At 48.4% G+C, this 8,548-nt stretch overlaps 1 pseudogene; it reads left to right on the forward strand.

Annotated features, from left to right (window-relative positions):
• The first annotated feature begins 4,285 nt into the window (after positions 1 to 4,285).
• On the forward strand, positions 4,286 to 8,172 carry LOC136515534 (uncharacterized; annotated as a pseudogene).
• Positions 8,173 to 8,548: the final 376 nt, after the last annotated feature.

Consider the following 8,548-nt stretch of genomic DNA (forward strand, 5'->3'; position numbering starts at 1 on the left):
TTTGTGGACATGCTTAAAAGATAAATCCATCATAAAAAAAACTTGTAAGGTACGCTTCGGCAAATCAATCCACGGCTTAGTATCTCATACGAGGAGTACAAAAATGCCTACATGCAAAGACTAAATGACCTCGTAAAGCACAGTTACACCTGACGCTTGCCTTTTCTTTTCAGCATCAAGGAGTATGCAGGGGTGTTTGGTTTTTTTGTCGCTCCTAAAATTTATGTCATATCGAATGTTTAGATATTAATAAGGAGCATTAAATATAGATTAATTACAAAACCAATTACATATATGGAGGCTAATTTGCGAGACGAATTTTTTAAGCCTAATTAATCCATCATTAGCACATGTTTACTGTAGCACCACGTTGTCAAATCATGGACTAATTAGGCTTAAAAGATTCGTCTCGCAAGTTGTGTAATTAGTTTCGTAATTAGTTTATATTTAATATTCCATGCATGTGTCCAAACATTCGATGTGACAGGAATTTTAGGAGGTACTGTATCTCGTATTATAGGGTCGTCTTATGTGTGGAGATGAGAGACAAAAGCAAAGACTATATTATACATTCTTATTTTCTATGTACTATTGAACTCACATATTTCCCTCTCAAATTCATAGATTACGTGAAATAGATCATTTATTTTTTCGTCACCAGTGACTACTCTCTATTCTACTTTTTTCTATCCATGGTCAGAATAGCTAGCCAAATAGGTAGCTGTTAGGGACGCCCTGCTAAGAGTTAAGAGTTTCCCTAAACTATCGTACATAGATGTGCTGAGCTCCCTGTTGTTGTTTCCTAGCTAGCTTGGCAATCAAGGCACCACGAGAAACTATTAACAAATGCCTGACGCGACTTTAGTTAGTACTACGTTGCTGGTGCGTGTAGAGTTGTGTAGGATCAGGTCAACAAACACTTGCATTTGGGTTGCTTATTGGTGAGCGCCGAGCCGGATTTGTACTTACTGCTTTTTTTAGAAACAGAGGTCTCCCCCGCTTTACTGATCATAAAGCCTCAACATTACAGTTCAAAAGAAGGCCTAAAGGCCAGAAGTCACAGCAGTATTAGACTGAATTACAGACTCAGAACTCTGTTGATTCACAGCGATGCAATCTGTCACCAAAGGCTGCAACACCGATGCTTGAGAATGTAATGGACTCCGGCTGATTCCGATTTGTACGTACTTGTGAGTTGTGTGATCCGATCCATCTTCGGTTTGGATAATGCGTGAGTACGCAAAAGTCCGTGGCAACTGGCAACTGCAGTGGTTAACCTGTGGTCCTGCTTTTAAAATTTTCAGTACTAATGCTTGTTAGGATGTATACATTTGGCAGTGGTACTTGGAGCTGGCGCACATGAACAAATCCGAAACAGTTACATGAAGAGGTCGCAGTTTCTGTTTTAATTTGATAGAGGTGCCAGTTTTAATTTCATATTAAACCACTTGCTTTTTTATATTTTTGCGGTGAGGATGTGTAAATTTTGGAACCATACATTTCCAAATAAGAAATGAAAGACCTAAAATTAAGAAAATACAATATTTTGTCTACGTCTTTTATAGCGTTCTTTTCCACGGTGGTCGTCCTAGGTCGTCTAATAGCAAAGCTTTTGTCCTGTTCAATTCGATCGGCAAAGCACAATTTCTTTTTTCAAAATACACTACAGATCCACACACTTGCATACATGTACCCATATTCACCCACATGAATACACGCACACACACTATCTATACGATAACATATAAAAGTTTGAACTAGGAGATTTTGAGATTAACAAAGTCATCATAGACGTCTCACAATTGATAGGCATGTTGCCTACCACTAAAAACAGCGACGTTAAATCCTGTAATTAGCGACTATTGAAGTAATTAACTTTTTTTTATGAGAACTTCTATTTTTTAAGCAAATCTTCTATTTTTTAGAATATTTTCACTAATGATCGGAATGTTTTCGGGAAAGGCGCAATGGCAGTAGAAACTAATTTCTGTTGGCAGGAAAAGTCTTCATAATTGAGGGGAAGGAAGGAATCCACATCGTTACTTTATACTTGTGTTGATGAACCATATAGAGCTTTTCCCCCTCTGATGATGCATTAACATTGTACCTATTTTTTTTTTTAGAAGCATCAACATTGTACCAGCGTCTAAATCAAGGGAAGCCCCCCACTACCCACTGGCCCAACGTGATCTTTTTAGCAAAAGCTGGCCCAACTGAGTAGTCCTCAGGCCTCCTATGGGCCTGGCCCATTCTTGTGGTTTAGATTATTGGTTATGACAACCTCCCTCACGTTTACTGAAATGCAGTTTTATTCCTAAAGTGGTACTCACTCTGTTTTAAAAATATGTAACGTGTTTAGTCGTTTATTATAGGATAATTTAATTAGTTTTTCTGGAAATAAACAAAATAACTTATCATAAATGACGTACATTTTAGTTAAAAAGTGGGAGTGGGAACTAATTAGGACATGGCATTCGGATTAGCTGGTTTGTGCCGTATGATGTTTTTTGTGCGTGAAAATTTTGGATGTTAGCAATGCCAGCCGAAGCGGCTGGTTCTTGCTTCCCACTACTCCAGATCCCTAGATCATAATCAGGTCACCCGACATCACTGCCAGAATCAAACCGAGCAGAAGGTAATCGGCAGTGATGGGCTTCCCTATCACTGTCGATTCCTAGATTTGGCGGTGATAGAATAAGAGTCACTACCGGATCAGTCCTGTACCCAGCACTGATGATGATCATTTCCCAATTTTTATTGATATATTTTATTACTATATTCAAATAAAGGTTATTGTGTAATATTTTACATTTGCCATTATTAATGCATCACATATTCTGACTTCCATCAAGTTTATGCTGCAATTACAACAAGTTATAATCTATATCTCACATGTTTCGATAATGTATATATTACAGACGAATCACCTCAAATTAGAACAATAGTGTTTTTATAATTACACCTTGCCCAAAGATAAAATGTTAAACTTTCTATCTTCTGGGACAACCTCGTTCACGATAAAGCCGGCTAGATGCTATTGCGGTCCTATAATCTCAGGCTCTAGCATCTCATTGGTACCAAGTTTAAGCGCTGTCATTGAAACAAAAATGTAATTATTTTTTTAGTCTAATTCACCACCCATGTCGGGCCATTTTTAATCCTTTCAAGGGTCCAACTTCAGTTTATATATCAAAATTAACTTGTGAGCACTCATATTTATTTTTATTAATAATTTGAGATGCCACTGATAGTAGTCATTTTAATATCCAAAATAATCTAAACAAGTGGATGGATGCATGTAATCTAAATTTGAGATTGATTCCCAACTTATACCGTGTAAATCTTAATGTAATCAATGTCTTGTCCCAAAATATGTTGGAGCCGCCAACCGGTTGTGCTGCTACGTTCTTCCCAACCGATTTATGTGTCAAACTGATTGTGATAATTACTAGAGGAACCACAACCAACATGAACTAGTTGTAAGGTAGAGTCACCACCCTTTCATCAGGGCCAGCCAGACATGTAGTCAAGCTAGATTGCAAGTGGACTGATTATGATGGTACCATCAAAACCGATTTTTTGTGAGCAGTCGTAATATGCCTGTTGTAAAGGCTATTTCTATTGTGTTGTATCATCCTATTTTTTAGATAAAGGATACTCCGTGGTCTTAGCGTGGCAAGATGTGTGTGAGTTATGGGAGTACAAGATTTCAGTCACCTAACTCAAATTAAAACCGCCTGAAAGCTTGTTTAGAATACTTTGTGTTAGCCTATTGTAATTTTAGCATGTGTAATTATAGTAGGCTGCCCTTGATTAGTGGCATGTACACGCCTGTGCGGTTTGGCTTGTGAGCCACCCCCGGCCTTATATACTCATGCATTGACAGGGAATACAATCATTCATTCTCTAAACTCTTTCATGGTATCAATCGCGGTTACGATCCGCTACTCTTCCGCAACCCTAGCCCGTCGCTGATCCGATCAACGCCCGGCCGCTGAAGTCATCGCCCGGCGTGTTGTCGATCCCATCGCCCGGCCTTACCTCCGATCCGATCGCCCGCCCGCTGCAGACTCCGTTCGCAGGGCGCCGTCGCAGGTCCGATCCACCCGTCTTACCGCGATCCATCGCGTCCGTCGCGCGAGGATCCCCGCGGACGCCCCGTCCTCACGTTCACGCAGGGCCGTTCGCACGGCGCGGTTCGCAGGGCGTCGTTTCCCTCGCGCGGCCGCGGCCCGTGGTCCGTCCCATGGTCCACTCGCACGTGGTCCCGCCCAGGCCGCTCCTGATGGCGGCCGATGACGACTCTGCTGCAGCCGCCGCCAAGGACGCGCAGGACGGTGCCGCCAAGGAAGCTGAAGACCGACACCTGGCTGCTGAAGCCGAGGCAGCGCGCCATGAGGAGGAGGCACGCCTCCGTGCCGCCGCCCTCGACAAGTACGAGCAGGCCCATGAAGCCCTCTGGGCGCAGGCCACCGCCGTCGTCAACGTGAAGGCCCTGATCCCCGTCGTCCTCGACAAGGCCACGGACTCCTACACCAAATGGCGTGGCATCTTCCTCACTGTGCTTGGCAAATATGCCCTCACACGGCACGCTCTCGAGGATGAAGTCTTCTCCATGCGCCCAGCCTAGGTCCAGGCGGACTGCTGCGTCCTCACATGGATCTATGGCACCATCTCGAGCGACTTGCGGCAGTCGCTAATGATACGCCAAGGTTCCGCACGCAGTGCATGGTGCTACCTTGAGGATGAGTTTCTCAGGCAGAAGGAGTCTCGTGCTCTTCTCCTCGAGATGCAGTTCCACAATCTTCGTTAGGAGTCCCTGAGCATCACCGACTACTGCCGTCGCCTTGAGTCCATGGCTGCATCCCTCGCCGAGTTCGGCGACCCCATCGGTGATCGCCAAATGGTGCTCACGCTCCTCCGCGGCCTCAGCGGCAAGTTCCACCACATGGTGTCCATCCTCAAGATGCACCGTCCGTTCCCAACGTTCCCGGAAGCCCGAACACACCTCCTGCTGGAGGAGCTGGAGATCGACGCCCGTCCTCCGTATCCCCCGGCCGCCCTTGTCGCTGCGATGCCGCGTCCAGTAGCGTCTGGCCCCCCGGCGCCACCTGCGGCCTCGCGTCCTGGAGCGCCGCAGGCTCCTACTCGTCCTCCCGATGCGCCCGGGGCACCCACTGGTGGCCAGTGCAACAGCCGCCGCCGCGGCCGCGGTGGGCGTGGTGGTACCCAGCCAGCGCCTACTGGTGGCGCACCACCCGGCTTTCCTGGCGGCGCCCCCACTGGTGGTGCTCACAGTGTGCACCCCTCCTTCGCGCACCCGTGGGCCGGCACGCTGCAGATGTGGCCCTACGGGTGTCCACCACCACCACCGCCGGCGTTCACCGCTGTTCCTCAGTACGGCGTTCCGGGCGGGCACACCTACGGAACCGGCTACGCTGCACCGCCACTGTAGTACGCCTACGGGGGAGCTGCGCCCTCGCCACCGGCGTTCCAGGGGCCCATGCCGGCCTATCAGATGCCCGGAGGGATGCCCTGGAACCCCACACATGGAGGCACCTGGAACGCAGACTCCCTAGCGTAGTCCTTCAACACCATGACGCTCACTCCGCCGGCATCGTCTGAATGGTACGCCGACTCCGGTGCCAGTTCACACATGACTGCGGACGCTGGTAATCTCTCCGTCACTTCCTTGCCATCATCGTTTACACCTTCATCTATCATTGTTGGCAATGGCGCACTTCTTCCTGTCACAGCCACCGGATCACACACTTTTTCTTTTCCACATCGTAACCTTGTCCTTAACGATGTTTTGGTGTCCCCTCACATTATTAAAAATCTTATTTCTATTCGTCGTTTCACCACCGACAATAATTGTTCCATTGAATATGATCCGTTTGGCCTTTCTGTGAAGGATTTGCAAACCAGGAACGTGATCGCCAGGTGCAATAGCTCTGGTGACCTCTACCCGTTCTACCCATCTACCACCAGCACCTCCGCACTCATCGCTGCACCTACCTCGCTTTGGCATCGTCGTCTCGGGCATCTTGGGCGTGAAGCTTTGTCCAAGCTCATTAGCTCCAGTGTTATCTCGTGTAATAAAGATGACCATCATGTTTGTCATGCGTGTCAACTTGGTCGTCACACACGACTTCCTTTTGGATCATCTAGCTCTAGAGCTCGTTATAATTTTGATTTGATACACTGTGATCTCTGGACATCTCCCATTGTTAGTGTGTCAGGGTACAAATATTATCTTGTTATTTTAGATGATTGCTCACACTACATTTGGACCTTTCCACTCCGCCTCAAATCCGAGACATTTTCCACTTTGTCAAATTTTTTTGCTTACGTGCAAACACAGTTCGGCACCACCATCAAGAGCATCTAGTGCGACAATGGCCGAGAATTTGATAATTCTCCTGCCCGCACGTTCTTCCTCTCCCACGGCGTCGCACTCCGCATGTCGTGTCCATATACTTCTCAGCAAAATGGCAAGGCCGAACGCTCTCTTCGCACTATAAATGACATTTTGCGTTCTCTTTTATTTCAGGCAAGCCTTCCTCCGGTCTACTGGGTTGAGGCACTTCACACCGCCACCTACCTAGTCAACCGGCTCCCTACCAAAACTCTTGCCTTTTCGACACCGTACGCCTCCCTATATTCCACTCAGCCCTCCTATGAACATCTCAAAGTTTTTGGGTGTGCTTGCTACCCCCAACATGTCCTCCACAGCACCCCGTTCCTCCCTCTGTGTTTTCCTCGGCTATTCCTCGGACCACAAAGGCTATCGGTGTCTCGAGCTCCAGTCGAATCGCATTCTCATCTCTAGACATGTCGTTTTTTACGAGTCCTTTTTCCCCTTCGCCGACATGTCCACCACACCCATGGCATCCTCCGCCTTGGACTTTCTTCTTGATGAACATGACCTCACAGCTCCTATTCCTGGAGCAAGATTTGTGCATGCAGGTACCCCTCACGTGGTGCATGGGGCTGTTGAGGCTCCCACGGCTCCCCCTGAAACGAGCGCTGGGCTGAGGACGCTCTTTCCCTCGCCCAGCCCCTTCACCACGACGACAGACGCTGCTGCTAGCAGGGCCCCTGCTACACCGACCGGCACTACAGCTAGCAGCGCCCCTGCTACACCGACCGGCGCTGCAGCTAGCAGCGCCCCTGCCGCCTCGCCGACCACAGTGCCGGGTGCTGCTGCCCCTGTGCATCCTGCACAGGCTGCTGTCAGCAGCACCGCTTGATGTGAAGAATGCTTTTCTCCACGGCACCCTCACTGAGACAGTATACTGCGTACAACCATCCGGTTTTGTGGACTCCTCTCGTCCGGATTTTGTTTGTCGGCTCAACAAATCTCTATATGGCTTGAAGCAGGCTCCTCGTGCTTGGCATCACAGGTTCGCCTCACATCTGTTTTTCCTTGGATTTGTTGAAACCAAGTCAGATAGTTCCTTGTTCATATATCGCCGCGGGACAGACACTGCCTACTTGTTGCTGTATGTGGATGATATTGTTCTCACTGCCTCCTCTACCGGGTTTCTCAAAATTATCATTGGGGCTCTCCAACGTGAGTTTGCTATGACGGACATGGGTCAGCTTCACCATTTTCTGGGCATCTCTGTGACACGCTCTGCCAATAGTCTGTTTCTCTCTCAGCGGCAGTACACTCAGGATATTTTGGAGCGCGCTGGGATGAGTGCGTGCAAGCCGTGCAGCACGCCTGTTGATGTCCACTCCAAATTATCTGCAGATGGACCCCCTGTTGATGACGCTACCCAATACCGCAGCTTGGCAGGAGCTCTATAGTATTTGACTTTCACTCGTCTGGACATTGCCTTTGCTGTTCAGCAGATTTGCCTCTATATGCATGATCCTTGGGAGCCCCACCTCACGGCTCTCAAGCATATCTTGCGCTACCTGCAGGGCACCCTGTCCCTTGGACTGACTCTACGCCGGTCTTCCCCTACGGAGCTTGTTGTTTACACGGATGCCGACTGGGCTAGATGTCCTGATACTCGTCGGTCGACTTCTGGCTATGCAGTGTTTCTTGGGGACAACCTGGTGTCGTGGTCCTCCAAGCGCCAGCACACAGTCTCCCGGTCCAGTGCCGAGGCCGAGTACCGTGCTGTGGCGAATGGTGTCGCCGAAGCTATTTGGTTATGATAGTTACTCCTTGAGCTTCGCCACCCGCCTCGCCGTGCCACCCTGGTCTACTGTGACAACGTCAGTGCTGTATACCTCTCTAGTAATCCAGTGCAGCATCAGCGGACGAAGCACGTTGAGATCGATCTCCATTTTGTTCGAGAGAAGGTCGCCCTTGGTCACGTTCGGGTTCTTCATGTTCCTACGACATCACAGTATGCCGACGTCTTCACGAAGGGACTCCCTACCTCGTTGTTCCAGGAGTTTCGGTCCAGCCTGACCGTCAGCGATGTTCCCGATTAGACTGTGGGGGAGTGTTAGCCTATTGTAATTTTAGCATGTGTAATTATAGTAGGCTGCCCTTGATTAGTGGCATGTACACGCCTATGCGGTTTGG

Source organism: Miscanthus floridulus, chromosome 17 (assembly GCF_019320115.1).
Source record: "Miscanthus floridulus cultivar M001 chromosome 17, ASM1932011v1, whole genome shotgun sequence".
Classification (NCBI taxonomy): domain Eukaryota; kingdom Viridiplantae; phylum Streptophyta; class Magnoliopsida; order Poales; family Poaceae; genus Miscanthus; species Miscanthus floridulus.